This window comes from Papio anubis, chromosome 9, assembly GCF_008728515.1.
Source record: "Papio anubis isolate 15944 chromosome 9, Panubis1.0, whole genome shotgun sequence".
Classification (NCBI taxonomy): Eukaryota; Metazoa; Chordata; class Mammalia; order Primates; family Cercopithecidae; genus Papio; species Papio anubis.
In genome coordinates, this window is record NC_044984.1 from 756,534 (window position 1) to 775,411 (window position 18,878).

Sequence of the window (18,878 nt, forward strand, 5' to 3'; positions counted from 1 at the left end):
TTCTGCACTGTTCACTATCTAATACAGTATCCACCAGCCTCATGTGGCTATTTCCCTCTTGCCGCCCAGGCTGGAGTGCAGTGGCGTGATCTCAGCTCACTGTAACCTCTGCCTCGTAGGTTCAAGCATTCTGCCTCAGCCTCCTGAGTAGCTGGGATTACAGGCACGTGCCACCATGCCCAGCTAATTTTGTATTTTTAGTAGAGACGGGGTTTTGCCATGTTGGCCAGGCTGGTCTGGAACTCCTGAGCTCAGGTGATCCACCCACCTCAGTCTTCCAAAGTGCTGAGATTACAGGTGTGAGCCACTGTATCCAGCCTTTATGTGGCTATCAAATTTAAATGAATTAAAATGAAATTTTTAAAACTTAATTTTCTTGTACTAGCCCCATTTCGAGTGCTCAGTGACAACATGTGGCTACAATATTGAATTGCACAGATAAATAACATTTTCAGGCTGGGCATGGTGGCTTATACCTGTAATCTCAACACTTTGGAAGGCTGAGGCAGGAGGATTTCTTGAGCCCAGGGGTTACAAGACCAGTCTGGGCAACATAGCAAGACCCTGTCTCTACAAAAAATTAAAAAATTAGCTGGGCCTGGTGGTGTGCATCTGTAGTCCCAGCTACTTTAAGAGACTGAGCTGGGTGGCTTGCTTGAGCTGGGGAGGTCAGGGCTGCAGTGAGGCTTGATCATGCCACTTGCACTTCAGCCTGGGTGACAGAGCTATGACCCTGTCTCAAAAACAATTTTTTTTTTAATCATTGCAGAAAATTCTTTTGGAATGCACTGTATCAGATCTTGGGTCAAGTTGTGCTTTTTAAAAATATAACTATATCAAGACTGGGCATGGCAGCTCATACTTCTAATCTTAGCACTTTTGGGAGGCCGAGCTGAGAGCATTGCTTGAGGCCAGGAGTTTAAGACTAGCTGGGACAATGTAGCAAGATGTGAGTCTCCAAAAATTTTTTTTTTTTTTTTTTTGAGACAGAGTTTCGCTCTTTTTGCCCAGGCTAGGGTGCAATGGCGCGATCTCGGCTCACTGCAACCTCCGCCTCCCGGGTTCAAGCGATTCTCCTGCCTCAGCCTCCCGAGTAGCTGGGATTACAGGCATGTGCCACCACCCCGGCTAACTTTGTATTTTTAGTAGAGATGGGGTTTCTCCACGTTGGTCAGGCTGGTCTTGAACTCCCGACCTCAGGTGATCCACCTGCCTCGGCCTCCCAAAGTGCTGGGATTACAAGCTTGAGCCACCGCGCCCGGCCTGCAAAAAATTTTAAAAATAAAAATAACTTTATCCAAAAAGTTCAACTTTAACCATAAAGTTCATCCCTTTAAAGTATATAGAGTGTTATTTTTAGAACTGAAGTTACACATTTAAATATGTATACTCTATTAATAAAGAAAAAATAGTTATTTTTTTGGAAAATGTACAAAGGATGTTATCACAAACATACATGCAGAATTAATAAAGGTTAACTATATGTCATAGTTACTGAATATTTGGTGACCTTACAGTTTCAGAAGAGGGGAAAATTTGCAGTGGGTTTAATGAGTGGACGAGAGGAAGTTTAGAAAGTAGAGACAATAAGTGTAGGCTGGAGTGAGGGTTGAAAAATTACATATTGGGTACAATGTTCACTATTTGGGTGATAAGGTGATAAGGTTAAGTAACTAGAAACCCTAACCTCACCATTATGCAGCATATCCATGTAGCAAACTTGTACATGTACCCCCTGAATCCATAATAAAATATATGTATGTAAATAAAAATTAAAAAATAAAACCATGAACAAAATAAGTGTAGGCCATTTCTTCTGGTAATTTTGAACGAATAAGATCAGGGAAGGTTGGGTAAGTAGAAAGCACGGTCAAGGATGAGATGAATAGATGAGCTGGAAAAGGTCTTTAAAAGTTGAAGCATTGAACTGTAATGTTTTGTCTGCTTTTGTATCATAAGTCTGTTCCAAGCCAATTACTGCTTTAGCTTTGATTATTCTTTTTTTTTTTTTTTTTGAGACAGTCTCGCTCTGTCGCCCAGGCTGGAGTGCAGTAACACAATCTCGACTCACTGCAACCTCTGCCTTCTGGGTTCAAGTGATTCTTCTACCTCACCCTCCGGAGTAGCTGGGACTACAGGCGCGCACCACCACGCCCGGCTAATTTTTGTATTTTTAGTAGAGAAGGGGTTTCACCATGTTGGTCAGGCTGGTCTCAAAGTCCTGACCTCGTGATCCACCCGCCTTGGCCTCCCACAGTGCTGGTATTACAGACTTGAACCACCACGCCTGGCCGGGTTGATAGGGGTTTTCAGCCTTACCTACACATGCAAATCTCCTTTCCCTCTGTAATCCCCAAATTTAGACTAATTCTCTGTCCTTCAAGGTGAGTTGCCTTACTCTGTGTGGATTCAGGTGAGGGAAACTTTTCTGCCAGTTTATGTCATTGAAGTACATGGAAGTTTATCAGGGAATTTCTAATAATAGTAAACTTAAAATGGAAGGCCTTGGAGTTGCAGTTGTTTACCAGAAGAGTTTTTGGCATTTTTTGCATACTTCTACATACCTCTTAACTCCCTTCCTAATATTATTGATAGAGACAGCTTTTTATCAAGTCACACATAGAATCTGCTACTCCCTTTCAATTCATGTCTGTTTGCTTCAATGACGTAACAGAAGGACCACTCTGGTGGCTCCTTTCTACCTAGACATGCTCTTTTCTACCTAGACAAAAAAAGCCAGCAGCATTAATACATGGTAAACTATCAACTCAAATATTTGTTCTGCCTACCCAGGCACCCTACTACATAGAGGGGCTAGTTTAGGTTTTAGTTTGGTGACAAATTGTTTGTGTTGCATTGTATCAGGTTTTTGTTTGTTTGTTTGTTTTTGAGGCAGAGTCTCTCTCTGTCCAGGCCCAGGCTGGAGTGCAGTGGAGAGATACATTGGCTCACTGCAACCTCCCTTTCCCGGGTTCAGGCGATTATCGTTCCTCAACCTCCCGAGTAGCTGGGATTACAGGCGCCTGCAACCACGCCCAGCTAATTTTTGTATTTTTAGTAGAGATGGGGTTTCACCATGTTGGCCAGGCTGGTCTAGAACTCCTGACCTCAAGTGATCTGCCCTCCTTGGCCTCCCAAAGTGCTGGGATTACAGGCGTGAGGTACCATGCCCAGCCTGCTTGTATCAGTTTCTTTATGTCTCCACAGATTTTTTTTGTTTTCATGGACATGAGTGGGGAGCATAGATGATCATCCTCTGGCGAAAGCATAGTTTGATTTCTGTGATGAGAGTCTTGACCATATTCTGTCCCTCTTAGAAGGGCAGAATTGAAACTGCCATATTACCCATAAATATCACTATTACAGGCTTTCACAAATTTACTGAATGTGCATTTGGTGTGAATACCTCATTAATGTTTTAAACATCTACCATTCTTATTCTCTTAATGAGTAAAGTTGACTTCTTCAACAACCAGTACTTAGCTAAATATTACACAATACAATTTTTCCCTTTCTTCATGTAATGGATGTAGTAATTTTTTTTTTTTTTTTTGAGACGGAGTCTTGCTCTGTCACCAGGCTGGAGTGCAGTGGTGCAATCTCGGCTCACTGCAACCTCTGCTTCCCAGGTTCAAGCAGTTCTCCTGCCTCAGCCTCCCGAGTAGCTGGGATTACAGGCACGCATCACCACACCCGGCCAATTTTTTTTTTGTATTTTAGTAGAGACAGGGTTTCACCATGTCAGCCAGGCTGGTCTTAAACTCCTGACCTCGTGATCCACCCACCTCAGCCTCCCAAAGTGCTGGGATTATAGGCGTGTTGAGACAGAGTCTAACTCTGTCACCCAGGCTGGAGGCACCATCTTTGCTCACTGCAATCTCTGCCTCCTGGGTTCAAGTGGTTCTCATGCCTCAGCCTCCCAAATTGCTGGGATTACAGGCGCATGCCACCATGACCGGCTAGTTTTTGTGTTTTTGGTAGAGACAGATTTCGCCATGTTAGCCAGGCTGGTCTCAGACTCCTGACTGACCTTAAGTAATCCCGTCTCAGCCTCCCAAAGTGCTGGGATTACAGGTGTGAGCCACCATGCCTGGCCCCTTCTGCGTCCTGGTTGTTAACATGTCCCTACCATTTTTTGATGACATCCTTACTTTCTGTACAAGATGTTCTCAGTTTATTTTATTATTTCCCCACCCCAGTCCTGCGCCAGCCATTTCTCCTAGAGCCCTGGTTCTTTTTGTTGTAGAAAGGTGTTCAGAAAAATATGGGTGCCAGGTGTGCTCGGCTACTGGGCCTGTTTTCGGTGAAGAATTAGTGTCTTAGTTCATTTGCGCTACCATTAACATAATATATAAAGAACAGAAGTATGTTTCCTCGCAGTTCTGTAGGCCTAGAAGTCCAAGCAAGACACTGGCATCATGAGTTACTTGGGAAGTTGAGGGCTTTCTTGCCACATGCTCACATGGCAGAGGGCCTGAGGGCAAGAGTGTGTGAACCCACACTCAAAAGCCCTTTTTACAGCTGCATTAATTCATTCATGGAGGCAGAGCCCCACTTCCGAAAACACTGTTGCATTGGGGATTAAATTTCTTTTTTCTTTTTTTCTTTTTGAGATGGAGTGTCACTCTTGGTGCCCAGGCTGGAGTGCAATGGTGTGATCTCAGCTCACCACAACCTCCGCCTCCCGGGTTCAAGCGATTCTTCTGCCTCAGCCTCCCCGAGTAGCTGGCATTATCGGCATGCGCCACCACACCTGGCTAATTTTGTATTTTTAGTGGAGATGGAGTTTCTCCATGTTGGTCAGGCTGGTCTCAAACTCCTGACCTCAGGTGATCTACCTGCCTCGGCCTCCCAGTGTGCTGGGATTATAGGTGTGAGCCACTGCGCCTGGCCCGGGATTAAGTTTCTGATGCATGAATTTGGTGGGGAGGAAGCATTTAGACTGTAGCAGTTAGGAAATATTTATAAGTAAGCATGTGTGTTTTGGATTTTGAAAATTTAGTATAAAAAAGAAAAACATTTGTTTCCAAAAAATTGGATTACATACTGAAATGATGATGTTTAGGTATATTTGTTAAATATATTAATCTGTTTCTTTTTACATTTTTAATGTAACTACTAGAAAATTAAATTGCATTTAGCTCACATTATGTTTCTGTTGACCATTGCTAATTTAGACTATTCTATTAAAATGCTGTGAAAGTTGATGCTACAGTAAGTTTACTACTTCCTTTTAAAAAATATCTTAACACCTTCCTTTTTGTGGTTTCTTGCATTAGCATCCTTTACAAGCCATAATTCTTTGCTGTTGCTGAATACAGAAATTTGGAGTTTTAAACTCTTAGTGGTTTGTGATGTTTTTAATACCAGATTGTTAAGAAAATTAGAATCCTCATCCTTTAAAATATTATCTTTGTTATTTGCCAGTATGTCCAGTAATCAGAAATGGCATTTCTTTATGGCTTTGTTCTTTGAGTACTTTAGTCGTTGTTAAGAGAATACTACAAGTGTTTACTGTAAATATCTTGAAATATTTGGTAAATATTTTGGTTTATTTCAGATAAACTGCTAGTGTGTGTTTGGAATACATTAAATGCGTAAACTTACGACTTTATATTCTTTCCTTTTTTTTTTGGAGACGGAGTCTCGCTCTGTCGCCCAGGCTGGAGTGCAGTGGTGTGATCTCGGCTCACTGCAACCTCTGCCTGCTGGGTTCAAGCAACTCTCCTGCCTCCACCTCCTGAGTAGCTGGGACTACAGGCGCGTGCCACCACGCCCGGCTAATTTTTTGTATTTTTAGTAGAGATGAGGTTTCACTGTGTTAACCAGGATGGTCTTGGTCTCCTGTCCTGACCTTGTGATCCGCCCACCTCGGCCTCCCAAGGTGCTGGGATGACAGGCGTGAGCCACTGTGCCCGGCGCTTTATATTCTTTAGTAATTTCTGGCCATTGTGGCTCCTTAAGCTTGTTAATTAATTTAGTGTCCATATTCATATCTTAATGATACTGAGAAATGGTTTCAATTGGTTTTTGGTGTCTGGCTCTTGCTTATGAAAGATAAACTGTTTGTAGTTCAGCTATTTATTAGCATTGAGTTTTTCTAGAAGAGTTAAATTTTTTTGTTTTTGAGATAGGGTCTTGTTCTGCCTCCTGGGTTCAAGTGATTCTCCTGACTCAGCCTCCTAAGTAGCTGGGATTACAGGGGTGCGCCACCACGCCCAGCTAATTTTTGTATTTTTAGTAGAGACGGGGTTTCACCGTATTGGCCCGGTTGATCTCGAACTCCTGACCTCAGGTGATCTGCCCGCCTCGGCCTCCCAAAGTGTTGGGATTACAGGCGTGAGCCAGTGCACCCAGCCTTAACTGATTTATTTTAATAAAGTTGTAATATATTTGAGGTGGCAAGACCATTCTCTTCAAACTGTTGATGGTAATTTTTTAAAATTATTTTTTATTTTTAGACTGGGTTACACACTGTCACCCAGGCTGGTCTTGAACTCCTAGGTTCAAATAATCCTCCTGTCTCAGCCTCCTAAGTATTGGGATTACAGGCTTGAGAAACCCTCTTAATTTAATGACTACAGAAGCTTACTTTCTTTTTGCATAAGGGCCTTTGATAGTCATTGTTTATGGCTACAAATTAATTTGACTTTGACTAAATTATCTGAGTTATAAATTTCTTTTATTTCCACCTTTGTTATTGTAACCATCCTTAAATCATACACAAAAAAGATGCTTTAAAAAATTAGTGAAACACTCTCATTATAAAAGTTAGGAAATTAGAGGAGGAAAAAAGAAATAAAAAACCACCTGCAGTCAGTACCTTTATCCAGAGATAAGCATTGTTACTGTGTATGACATACTGGTTTCTGTGTGTTTGAACTCTGTTTTTATAGTTATCATTATATTGTATGGTTGTACAGTTGGCCTGTTTTACCACATAGCAAAAGCATTTTCCCATTTAAGAATTTGAGGTTTTTAGATTAAAAAACAGCAAAATATTTTTACACAGTAATCATAATGGGTGAGTGTGTGTGTATGTATGTGTGTGTGTATGTACGTATAGGGGTGTGTGTATGTGTATGTATATATGTATGCCACCATACAGCAATGTAATTATGTGTATACATATGTATGCACACACATAGTTATGTTGCTGTGTGGTGGCATAATTTGCTAGATTTGCCGTAGAGGAAAACCATTTCCCACGTTAAAATTTTGAAGTTATGTATAAAAAACACTTGAATTATTGAGTACATATTATTTTTTTAATTCTCAGTAAGAGAAAATTAGAATGTTTGTCCCACAGATGCAAACATTTAGTTAGAACTAAATCTAGTAAATTGATCATTAATACATTTGATCACTCTGAACAGAAGTTATAGAAGTCATGGTTGATATATTACAAAGCTAAATTAGTCTTCTCACTTCCAGCCTTTGTTCAGAGATTTGCAAGAAAGTGCATTTACTGCTTCGCATATAATTTGGGGTATTATCAGAACATTATAATTCAGTAGTTTGTTTTTAGAACAGTGGTACGGTGTGGTTCAGAAATTTGTAAAAGCCAAGTGTTAGGGGCTTGAATAACATTACATTGAACGTTCTTTGAGGAGCCTGGCGCAGTGGCTCACACCTGTAATCCAGCACTTTGGGAGGCCAAGGCGGGCGGATCACCTGAGGTCAGGAGTTCAAGACCAGCCTAACCAAGATGGAGAAACCCCGTCTCTGCTAAAAATACAAAATTAGCTGGGCATGGTGGCACATGCCTGTAATCCCAGCCACTCCGGAGGCTGAGGCAGGAGAATTGCTTGAACCCAGGAGGTGGAGGTTGCGGTGAGCCGAGGTTGTGGTGAGCCGAGATCGTGCCATTACATATTCCAGCCTGGGCAACAAGAGCAAAACTCCGTCTCAAAAAAAAAAAAAGTTCTTTGAGGAAGTTTAGTTTCGTATATTGACTAAGCTATAGGAGGAAAAGCCTTAGTGTGCCTTTTCTACTTCCTACCCTCTCAAGATATCCTAAGTCGGCTTCCTTTATTTAAACTGTTAAATCTACTCTAGAGCATACCAAAGATATTTTGAAAATATAGGAAATTCTTAATGCATTTAAAAGGAACTACTTCCCAGTCAGTTTTTTCCCATCATAGAAGTAATGTATACTCAGAGATATCTTAGGAAACAAGGAAAAATAACCAAAATAACCCCACTGAAGTTTCATCAAAAAAGACAATGTCGATATATGATTTAGAATGTTTGCCTGTTCCCTTTCATGATGGATTTTAAAATTTATTCACCAAATGTTTATTGTACTCCTCTGTGCTTAAGGCTGTCTTAGGTAGCAAATAGAGAAAAAATTCTGCCTTCGTGAAACTTATGTTTTAGTGGGATCATAGATGTGTGTTTGCAATTTTATATCCTGAAAATTTTATAATTCAGTGTAACATAAGAATTAGTATAAATATTTTTAATAGCTGCTTGACAGTTCCTTATGTGCATATACCGTAATTTCCTTTGTTTCCCTGCAGTGTTAGGTATTGTTATTTTTTCTATTGTAAATATAGTGGGCGAGGGTCTTACTCCACAGGGTTGTAACCATGAAATAATATTTTATGAAAACCAAATTTAATCTGTGTTGTATCCTTACCTAATTGAATTAGCCATTATTTCCCTGTACAAATCCTCCTCCCCCATATCCTTGGTGAGCCTCATACATTCTATCAGGAAAGGGCTTTCCTCCGGTCTTTCACCTACACCGCTTGTCATTGACATGCCCGTTTATGTAAGTCTGGAAGGTTTCTTTAAGGCCTTGTTACAGAGAATATTGGGTAATAGGATCTTTGCATAATGTTCCAAAGGAAAGTTTTTACCATTATTGTCTCTCCATTGTCCTCCCTTCTCCCTGCAGCTCACAAGGAGGATGAGTGTATTGATCTTATCTGGATGAATCCTCTAATCCCTTCCTTTCCTTCAGCATCTACCTCTCAAACTCCATTCTCATCCCCTCCCTCTTGAATATAATCCAACCAAACTCCTTTGTTTGGGCCTGGACTTTCTCAGACAGAAGCCAGCTGAGGAGACTGTCTTCTAATTGTTGGTTCTAAAACAACAGTCTTGAGGCTAGAGGCCCACAAGGGCTTGGAATAGGAGAAGGGAATTTACCTACTTAGCCTTGTGAGCAAAACACCAATACCTCAGATTTCACTGTTTAGAGCTATTTTCTTAGGATTAAATTTCAGAAATGGAATTACTGGTTCTAAGGGCATGAACATTTAAATACTTTCAATTCATTGTAAGATTGTTTTCCAAAAGAGTTATATAGATTTTCAGTGACCCAAGTGAGAGTTATTTTACTAACCCTATTTATCAATACTATTAAATATTTCATAAACTATAGTTTATGTCTGCAGAACTTTCCCCCATATGCTTTGATAATAATAACTAATTGTATTTCCTCTTTTGTCTTTTGGTGTATTTTTGCCTTCAGGTGCTTTTCTCCCCTAACCAGTTTTCATAAGTTCCTTATATCAGAATGAATCCTTTTATATTTTCTGCAAATATTTTTCAATGGCGAGAATTTAATGTCAATAGTATAGCACTGTTTATACCATCAAATTGGTTAATCATCTTAATTCTGTTTTTCTTTTTTTCATTTAAGTATAGTGAATCTTATCTCTGAACTTGATAGGTGAATTTCTTATATTTTATCTTCTTGCTATTGGTGTTTAAAATTGATTTATCTTCATGGATATTTTTGTTATAGTATTAAAATCTAAAATTGAACTTAATATACAAAAAATAGATTTTTAAAATGTTTATGCTAGCTCCTTATCAATGTTTAAAATTTGACTTTTGCAGTTACAATAATGGTTATTCCCTTATTTCTGTATTTACTAGTAGAGAGTAAATGAAGACATTACTGAATATGATAAGATAAATGGCATATCAAGTAATAGTCTTTCTTGTAACACAAATGAGTTCTTAGATCAGTTGTCTTTAAATTTGTCTTGTTATGGCAAGTTGTGTTTTCAATGGCAACTTTTTTTAGGGCCTAATGTAAAGTTTGATCAAAAGTTTGGCGTGTAATCCCAGCACTTTGGGAGTCCAAGGCCAGAGGATCACTTGAGGCCGAAAATTTGAGACCAGCCTGTGCAACATAGCAAGACCTCATCTCTGCAAAAAAAATTAACATATTAGCTGAGCGAGGTGGTACATGCCTGGAGTCCTAGCTGTAGTTCAAGGCTGCAGTGAGCTATGGTCGTGCCACTGTACTCTAGCCTGGGCAATAGAGCAACATGTTGTCTCAAAAAAAAAAGTTTGAACTGTGTATGTTTGAAGGACTTGTATTCTCAAAATGGTGAGAAAAGGGTGGCGATTTGATAATATTTATGAACCACTGTGTTTTATATATATTCTCATATATTCTTGTGTCACCTGAATAAGGTATTAGTCCCATTTTACAGGGTGAAGAGACTGAAATGAAATAATTTGCCAAACTTACATTCAACAAACATAGAGGTGGGAGTGGAGCCTAGATCATTTTTGTTTGTTTGTTGGTTTTTCATTTTTGTTTTAAAAGCTGAGCATGCTTCTCTTTAAACGTCATAATTACCTTGTAGTACACATTAAAACTAATAGGTCAGGTTGTCTGTGACCTCAAAGACAATAAAGACAGGATCTCATTCTGTGGCCCAGACTGGAGTTGAGTGGCAGGATCATGGCCTACTGCAGCTTTGAACTCCTGGGCTCAAGCAGTCCTTCCCCTTTAGCCTCCCGAGTAGCTGGGACTACAGGCATGTACCACCATGCCTGGCTAGTTTTTCCAATTTTTTGTAGAGATGGGGTCAAGCTATTTTGCCCAGGCTGGTCTCGAACTCTTGGCCACAAGTGATCCTTTGCCTCAGCCTCCCAACGTGCTGGGATTATAGGTGTGAGACACTGTGGCCTTTTTCAGTTTTTAAGCTTCTGTTTGTTGTTACATTTTAAAAATGTGAAGTTAAAGTCAGATCTCAATATGTGTGTGTGTGTGTGTGTGTGTGTGTGTGTTTCTTGAGACAGAGTCTCACTTTATCGCCAGGCTGGAGTGCAGTGGTGTGATCTTGGCTCACTGCAACCTCTGCCTCCCAGATTGAAGCGATTCTCCTGCCTCAGCCTCCCGAGTAGCTGGGACTACAGGCGCCTGCCACCACGCCCGGCTAATTTTTTGTATTTTTAGGAGAGACGGAGTTTCACCATGTTGGCCAGGATGGTCTTGCTCTCTCTTTACCTCGTGGTCTGCCCACCTCGGTTTCCCAAAGTGCTGGGATTACAGGTGTGAGCCACTATGCCTGGCCCAGATCTCAGTGTGTTCTCGCTCTATATGGTATTTGTACCTGGGCTGGTGCTTTGGGAGAGAAGTTGCATTGTATGGTTGTTCAAGAACTTCTAAGAGACAGTAAAAGAAAATTAGGATTTATTATAAATTAGAATGTGAACTATAAAGAAATGACCCATAATGCTATGTTTGACTCATAATAACCGACTAGAGTGTTTACGAAGACTTTTTCACACAGAGTAAGTATTCATTCAGAAGTGTTGAAGATAAATAGACTGTACTAAATGAGCTCTTGGTCCCTTTATTGTTACTATTCTGTGATTTATTGAGAATTATGTGTATATTTTAACTCCATGATGTGCAGTGTTAACTTTTTAGTTACTTTTCTTATTGGATAAAATTAGTCAGCATCTGTGCTTATCATTTGGAGGGTTTTTTGTTTGTTTGTTTTTTGTTTTTTTTGAGACGGAGTCTCGCTCTGTTGCCAGGGTGGAGTGCAGGGGTGCAATCTCGGCTCACTGCAACCTCTGCCTCCTGGGTTCAAGCAATTCTGCTGCCTTGGCCTCCCGAGTAGCTGGGACTACAGGCGCCGCCACCACGCCCAGCTAATTTTTGTATTTTTAGTAGAGGTGGAGTTTCACCATGTTGACCGAGATGGTCTCGTTCTCCTGACGTCGTGATCTGCCTGCCTCAGCCTCCCAAAGTGCTGGGATTACAGGCGTGAGCCACCGCACCCATCCTGGAGTTTTTAAGTAGCTGAAGAATTAGATTTGTTTTTATGTGAAAGATATGATTTTGTCATAGAGTTAGGCACTTGGGTTACTTTGGACCAAACGTAGTCTGCTAGAATTTTGAGACAGAGCTAGATATGTAGATATGATCTACCATGGAACTATAATTCAGCTATGTAATTTCTTAAGTATTAGTATATTATGAACTGGGAAGCATTTGAAGAGAAACAGTGAAAGCAAAGCTCCTGGTAGTTTTCATGAAATGACAAGTGGTAAATAGTACCTATTAAAGTTCACTGTAGTTGCTCAGTGAAACACATCATACATGGTAGCTATTTAAGAAAAATAACTTACCACAGACTCAGGAAACTTTACAGTGTTTGACTTCCAACAGTTTACAGTATTTATCATCTGTCTTTGTTTGCTGTTCAGATATGGTGGATTTGTTATATTAAACACAAGCTTCATGTGGTAAATGTGACTCTAAAACATAATCCAAAACTTTGGCAATGGATGCCTTGTTAACTGCTTTAGAAGGACTTTAAACCTCACTTTGTATTTAGTGCTCGAGCTATCAAATCTATAAGTAGTAGCTGAGTCCTGGTTACTTAAATGATTTAAATGATGATATTTTCACCTAAAAGGACTCATTTACCAACCTAAGCAATTTTCACCTCTTTGCTTATAATTAGGGTTAAATTTTGCTTAAACTGTTTACTTGACCTGTGGGAAACCAGAAGAAGGCTATTCCCTTATACTATTGAATATTTAGAATTTTAATACCTGTGATTATGGTTTGATGTTTTAGTTTTAAAAGGCATTGAAAATCTTGAAATTTATGTAAAATCATCTTTTTAATTTTTTTATTAACTGTTTTTTCTTTTTCTTTTTCTTTCTTTTTTTCTGAGATGGAGTCTTGCCCTGTCACCCAGGCTAGATTGCAGTGGCACGATCTTGGCTCACTGCAACTTCCACCTCCCGGGTTCAAGCAGTTCTCCTGCCTCAGCCTCCCGAGTGGCTGGGATTACAGGCGTGCCACCACGCCTGGCTAATTTTTATATTTTCAGTAGAGATGGAGTTTCACTATGTTGGCCAGGCTGACCTCGAACTCCTGACCTCAATCCACCCGCCTCAGCCTCCCAAAGTGCTGGTACTACAGGTGTGAGCCACCGCGCCCTGCCAATGGTCTTTTTTTTTTTTTTTTTAAAGTAATTCGTAGAAATTGGAACGAAATATCTATCATGCTAACAGTCATTGTTATTAGAGTTTGAGATTATGAGTGACTTATTAAAATATAAAATTGTAAGGACAGGACATGTAAACTAGAACAAAAATTTTAAATTCTTAGTAATACTGGTAATAGTTACTAATACAGGTATGACTTCTGTCTCATGTTCTTTCTGGTGAACACCATCACAGGGTCACAGTAAGGTTCTAAAAATAAGAGCAAAAGCTGGTACTACCAGGAAATTCAAATTCCATACCTAGGAATCTCAGAACTCAGGGAGGAATAAACATTACAGGGGAAGCAAACAATAATGGGGAGTATTGTTTGGGAAATAAGAAATTAAGAATTTTACTGCTCTAAAATGTAAAAGTAAAACAGATGAAGTCTGGATTTTCTTTTGTTTTTACGAAGTTCAGTGGGAGAGCATTCTCTTCTGTTAAAATTGCCACGAATTGTGTGATTTTTTATAAATCATGTTGTCTACTTTTCTCCAAGAGAGTTGAATAATGTACACGTTTTCATAACATTTTAGAAAAATGAGTGAGTAAATTTTTGGCAGTTATTTTATTTGAGATGTGAGTAGTATTTGCTTTCAGATTTCTAATTCCCTGTTGGGAAAGTAATTTAGCTTATGTTGCTGTGACTATAGTATTAAAATGCACAGATACATTATGAATTCCCTTTCCCTTAATTTTCTTTTCTTTTCTTTTCTTTTTTTGAGACACAATTTCACTTTGTCACCCAGGCTGGAGTGCAGTGGCGCGATCTGGGCTCACTGCAACCTCCGCCTCCTGAGTTCAAGCAATTCTCCTGTCTCAGCCTCCTGAGTAGCTAGGATTACAGGTGCATGGCACACCTGGCTAATCTTTGTATTTTTAGTAAATACGGGGTTTCACCATATTGGCCAGGCTGGTCTCAAACTCCTGACCTCAAGTGATCCACCTGCCTCAGCCTCCCAAAGTGCTGGGATTACAGGTATAAGCCCTGTGCCTGGCTCCTTTCCCTTAATTTTCTGAAAGAAAAATCCACATACAGCCATGTGAATTGACTGGACTGTGAAATTAAAATAGTGGATTTTTTTGGTCTTTATACTGCAAGTTTGAGAAATAAAGAATAAAGCATTTTATCTGTGGATGCAAAGAACTCTGTACCTGACTCAGCTTCCTTTTTCTCTTGCCTGCATTTTTTGTGTACTTCACTGACTTGATTAGACATCGTAAGGCTCAGTACCTCTGCCATTCCCAATGTTAAGCAATTTTTTAATATTTGGAATTTGGTGGATAATCATTAACAGAGTTGCTTAATGGGTAATAATGTTGTTTTCTTTATGGAAATAATTTGAGGCACCTTCTCTGGGGTTCTTTGCAAGTAATGTTATGAGTTTATTATGGATCTTTAGGAAAGAGGACGTGGAAACAAACCTGTGCTTGTAGTATGAAGCTGTGATAATCTGCCCCATCTTTGTCTAATTCCGTTTTAACTTCTGTCCTTAACATGTTTCTCTTCTTACTGACTTCAGTTGTCAGTGAAGATTTATTTATCAGGAGATGGGAATGGAGTATTTTGGATATACTTCAAGTTTTGAATGGTAACTGTTAAAATACATATAATGTTTTAATAGTGAGGTACACTGATCACAAAAATATGGTCTGATTTAACTTGATTTTGTAGTACTTTGCTTCTAAGTTTAGACAGATGATAGAAATTCACGAAAATTTCAGTCGTAGTTATGGCCACAGTTATGCATTCCCAAAGGAAGTGTGTTGCATTCCTAAGTATAGTGTGTTGCATGCACTACTGAGCATAATGGGAAAAGAAAAGTGCTATAAAATCCTAAGTACCAAGTAACTAGCTAGAAAAAAGCTTTTAATGGGAGAGCTGGCATGGTCATTAATCTGGTAGAATAGTATTTGAGGAAACAGTTGCATGTGTTAAGCTGCAGTTTCTTTTGGTTATTGAAAACCAAATAGGAAATTCTGAATTAATACTTACATGCTAAAGTGTCTTTGTGGAGCTTATTTTGAGCATTAGAGTGGGAGACTTAGTTCTAATGCAAACTATAGAAGAATGACCTTGGGTAAGTTTGTTGTCTAATTAGTAAACTAAGTGGTAGAATTGGATAATCCAGTCAGCTTTAGGCCCGTGCCTTAAATATGCTTCTTACTCTCTCACAGTCAAAAAGAATTTTTACCTTGGTACAGTCTGATTCCTGCAACACCCCTCCAGTTACTGAATGTATAGTAGTTTGCTATAGACAGACTACTTTGCAGTGGCTTTCAAACCTTTCTGAGACTCATTTTAAGAAATACATTTACATTGTGACTTAGTATATGCACACATAAAAAGAAGAAAGTTTCACAAAATAGTTTCCTTACTAGCAATGAGCCGTTTTTTGTTTTATTTCATTAACAACAACAACAAAAACTGTTAACCATCTTTTTCTTGGGGTTGCACTACTGTCCAGTGAGCACATAGTGAGGGCAGTACTGCTAACGCCTACACAACATGCCTGCATCATCTAGAGCTTTGCTTTACCTTGGTACTATTTTTGGAAAAATGAAAAACTGCTTTTCCACAGGGGGAAAAAACTGTTTACTGCCCACTCTTTGAAAAACATTTTACTCAGAGCATAAACTTGAAGCTAGATCCTTTTAACCACTTAATTAAATCATTTGGTAAGTTGTTGATAGCCATTTGCCACGAAATGAAAATATAGTGGCTATATGAATTTTAGCTCCTGTCATTGTTCATTATTCATAACATAAGCTCTGAACATAGTGTTCCTTCTTAGAAAGGAACAAATGATTATGATTTTGTGTAACAATTGAAGTTAGGTGCGTTTGAAGTTTTATAATTGCTGTTCTTCATTAGATAAATTATAATTAAATGATCTGTTAATTAAATGATCTGTTTTATTTTTGCTTTTTGTTTAGTCTCTTATTAATAGGCACAATACTGGCATTAGCTATAACACAAACCAATGGCACTAAAAATCTTCAAAACCTTTTTGGATTTGAGTTTTTGAAAGATATTTTGTGGAGACTACAGATTTAATTTTAAAGTATAAATGTGTTCTTATTTTAAACAAATGGGCTTTATACTTTGTGTTCTAATGATTGAGATAACTTTTTTTTGAGAACTTAAAATTCCCAGTTTTCTCTAGTTCTGTCAGATTTCTTTGTTCCCCCTCCCCAGTGGTTGAGTTCTTATGGGATTTTTGGCTTATTTTTAAAATCTAATGATTAAAATGAAGTTTTCTGGCAATATTAATATTTGTATGAATCTGGATCTCCTACTCACTTAACTTCTAAGCCTTTTTCTTCATCTGAAAATGACAATTTTGTATACTTGGCTGGATTATTTTAAGTAACAAATAACAAAAAATGTGGTAGACTAACAGTACAGTTTGAAGTGTCATATAATTTTAAATCATTGTCATAGACTGACTTTGGAAAGTGACTTCTGAGATTTTTGGTCTGAAGTGACCCTGAAAGTTTATGACCTAATTGTCCTTTTATTAGGCCTGAATGTGAATGTTGCATTTGAGAGAAAACAGTGTGGAAGTAGTGACATTGCTGCGGGCCTGATGTAGCAAGTCCCTAACAGTGCCACTAAGCTGCCCTGTAGTACATCTTCCTGAGTTCTCTCAATAGCTGCATAGTATGTTGTCGTTCCTGTTTTATAGATGAGAAAACCAAGGGAACTAGTTGATAGAATCATGTTTCCAAAATCAGAGATCTAATCTTAGAAGGTGTAGTTGAATAACATGGGATTTATTACTCTGGGGTTCCTGAGTCTATGAATTAATGGGAATTTTGAAATCTAATTGAAATCCAAGGAGAAAGTGATAGAAATAAAATTGTAGTGAGCAATACCGGCTCACTGCAACCTCCACCTCCCAGGTTTAAGCGAATTCTCCTGCCTTCGCCTCCCGAGCAGCTAAGATTACAGGCATGCACCACCACCCCTGGCTAATTTTTGTATTTTTATAGAGATGAGGTTTCACCATGTTGGCCAGGCTGATCTCGAACTCCTGACCTCAAGTGATCCACCCGTGTCAGCCTCCCAAAGTGCTGGGATTACAGACATGAGCCACTGCGCCTAACCTAGTTTAAATTTTCTAGTAGCCACATTTAAAAAAAACAGGTGGAATTAATTTGGTAATATGTTTCATATAACCCAGTGTATCCAAACATTGTTTCTTTTTTTTTTCTGAGACAGAGTCTTGCCCTGTCACCCAGGCTGGAGTGCAGTGACGGGTGCACAACCATGGCTCACTGCAGCTTCAAACTCCTGGGCTTAAGCAATCCTCCGGCCTTAGCTTTCCAAAGCTGGGACTCCAAGCACGTGCCACCACACCCTGCTAATGTTTAAATTTTTTTTGTAGAGACAGAGGGGGTTTCACTATATTACCCACACTGGTCTCAAACTCCTGGCTTCAAGTGATCCTCCCGCCTCAGCCTCCCAAAGTGCTAGGATTATAAGTGTGAGCTACCATCCTGGCCTAAACATCTTTCAGCATATAATCAATATAAAAGTTATAAAGATACTATATATTCTTTTCTATTACATCTTCAAAATCTGCTGTGTGTTTTACATTTAACATATCTCAGTTCACACCAGCAACATTTCAGTGAAGTACTCAATGACCATACTTGGGGCCAGGCATGGTGACACATACATGCCTGAATCCCAGCACTTTGGGAGGCTGAGGTGGGAGGATTGCTAGAGCCCAGGAGTTTGAGACCAGGCTAGGCAACAAATCAAGATGCTGTCTCCACCAAAAAAATAAAAAATTATCCAGGCACAGTGGCATGTGCCTGTAGTCCCAGCTATTTGGGAGGCTGAGGTTGGAGGATTGCTTGAGGCCACAGTGAGCCATGATCGTGCCACTGTACTCCAGCCTGGGCATCAGAGCAAGATTCCCATCTCTAAAGAAATTGTATTTTATTTATTTTATTTTTACAGTCCAGATGTGTGAATCTTGAGGGAATTTTTTTTAATTGGCTAATGGCTACTATTACTGGACAGCTCAATTTCTGAATGCCAAGTACCTCTCGTTAAACTGTTCTTCAACAACCTTTCCCTACTGTCTCAAGAAGTTGGTGATAAAAATTGTCAATAATGAATTGCAGTTTTAAAATTTTTGCCTTTGATGTAATTGTGTCTTATTTTATGTTAGCATTTAATATGAATATTTTTGTTGACATTTATTTCTTAAAATAGCATTATTGAAGTATAATTGACATAATAAAATGTACGTATTTAAAAGGTACAAATTTAATTAGTTGTCCACATCCATGAAACCATCACCACAGTCAAGATATTTATTACTATTTTCCTGAAGTCTTCCTTCCTAGTTGTGTAAATCTCCTGTCACTACATTAAAACTTTTAGATATTCTTCTTTTTTGGAGATAACCTCTCTTAAACTTCTAAACTTTACCGTTTGTACTGGTTGCATTCTAGGTTGTTGTTTAGGTTGGGGATCTTCATTCATTCTCATTTTGGAGATTCTTCTTACATCTAGCTGGTTTTTGATCCTGCTTCCAGAATCCCATTTCATTCTGTTTCTTGGTCTCCTCTTTTGTGAAAGAATAACTTCGTAACTC

At 39.1% G+C, this 18,878-nt stretch overlaps 1 protein-coding gene and 1 non-coding gene across 30 annotated transcripts in view; both read left to right on the forward strand.

The window, feature by feature from the left end:
* The window catches only part of WNK1 (WNK lysine deficient protein kinase 1), a 156,607-nt gene that overhangs the window by 12,147 nt on the left and 125,582 nt on the right, over positions 1-18,878 (forward strand). The window lies entirely within an intron of this gene.
* Positions 15,698-15,823, forward strand: LOC116269066. The gene has a single exon (XR_004176385.1). It is a non-coding gene; the product is annotated as a U4atac minor spliceosomal RNA (small nuclear RNA).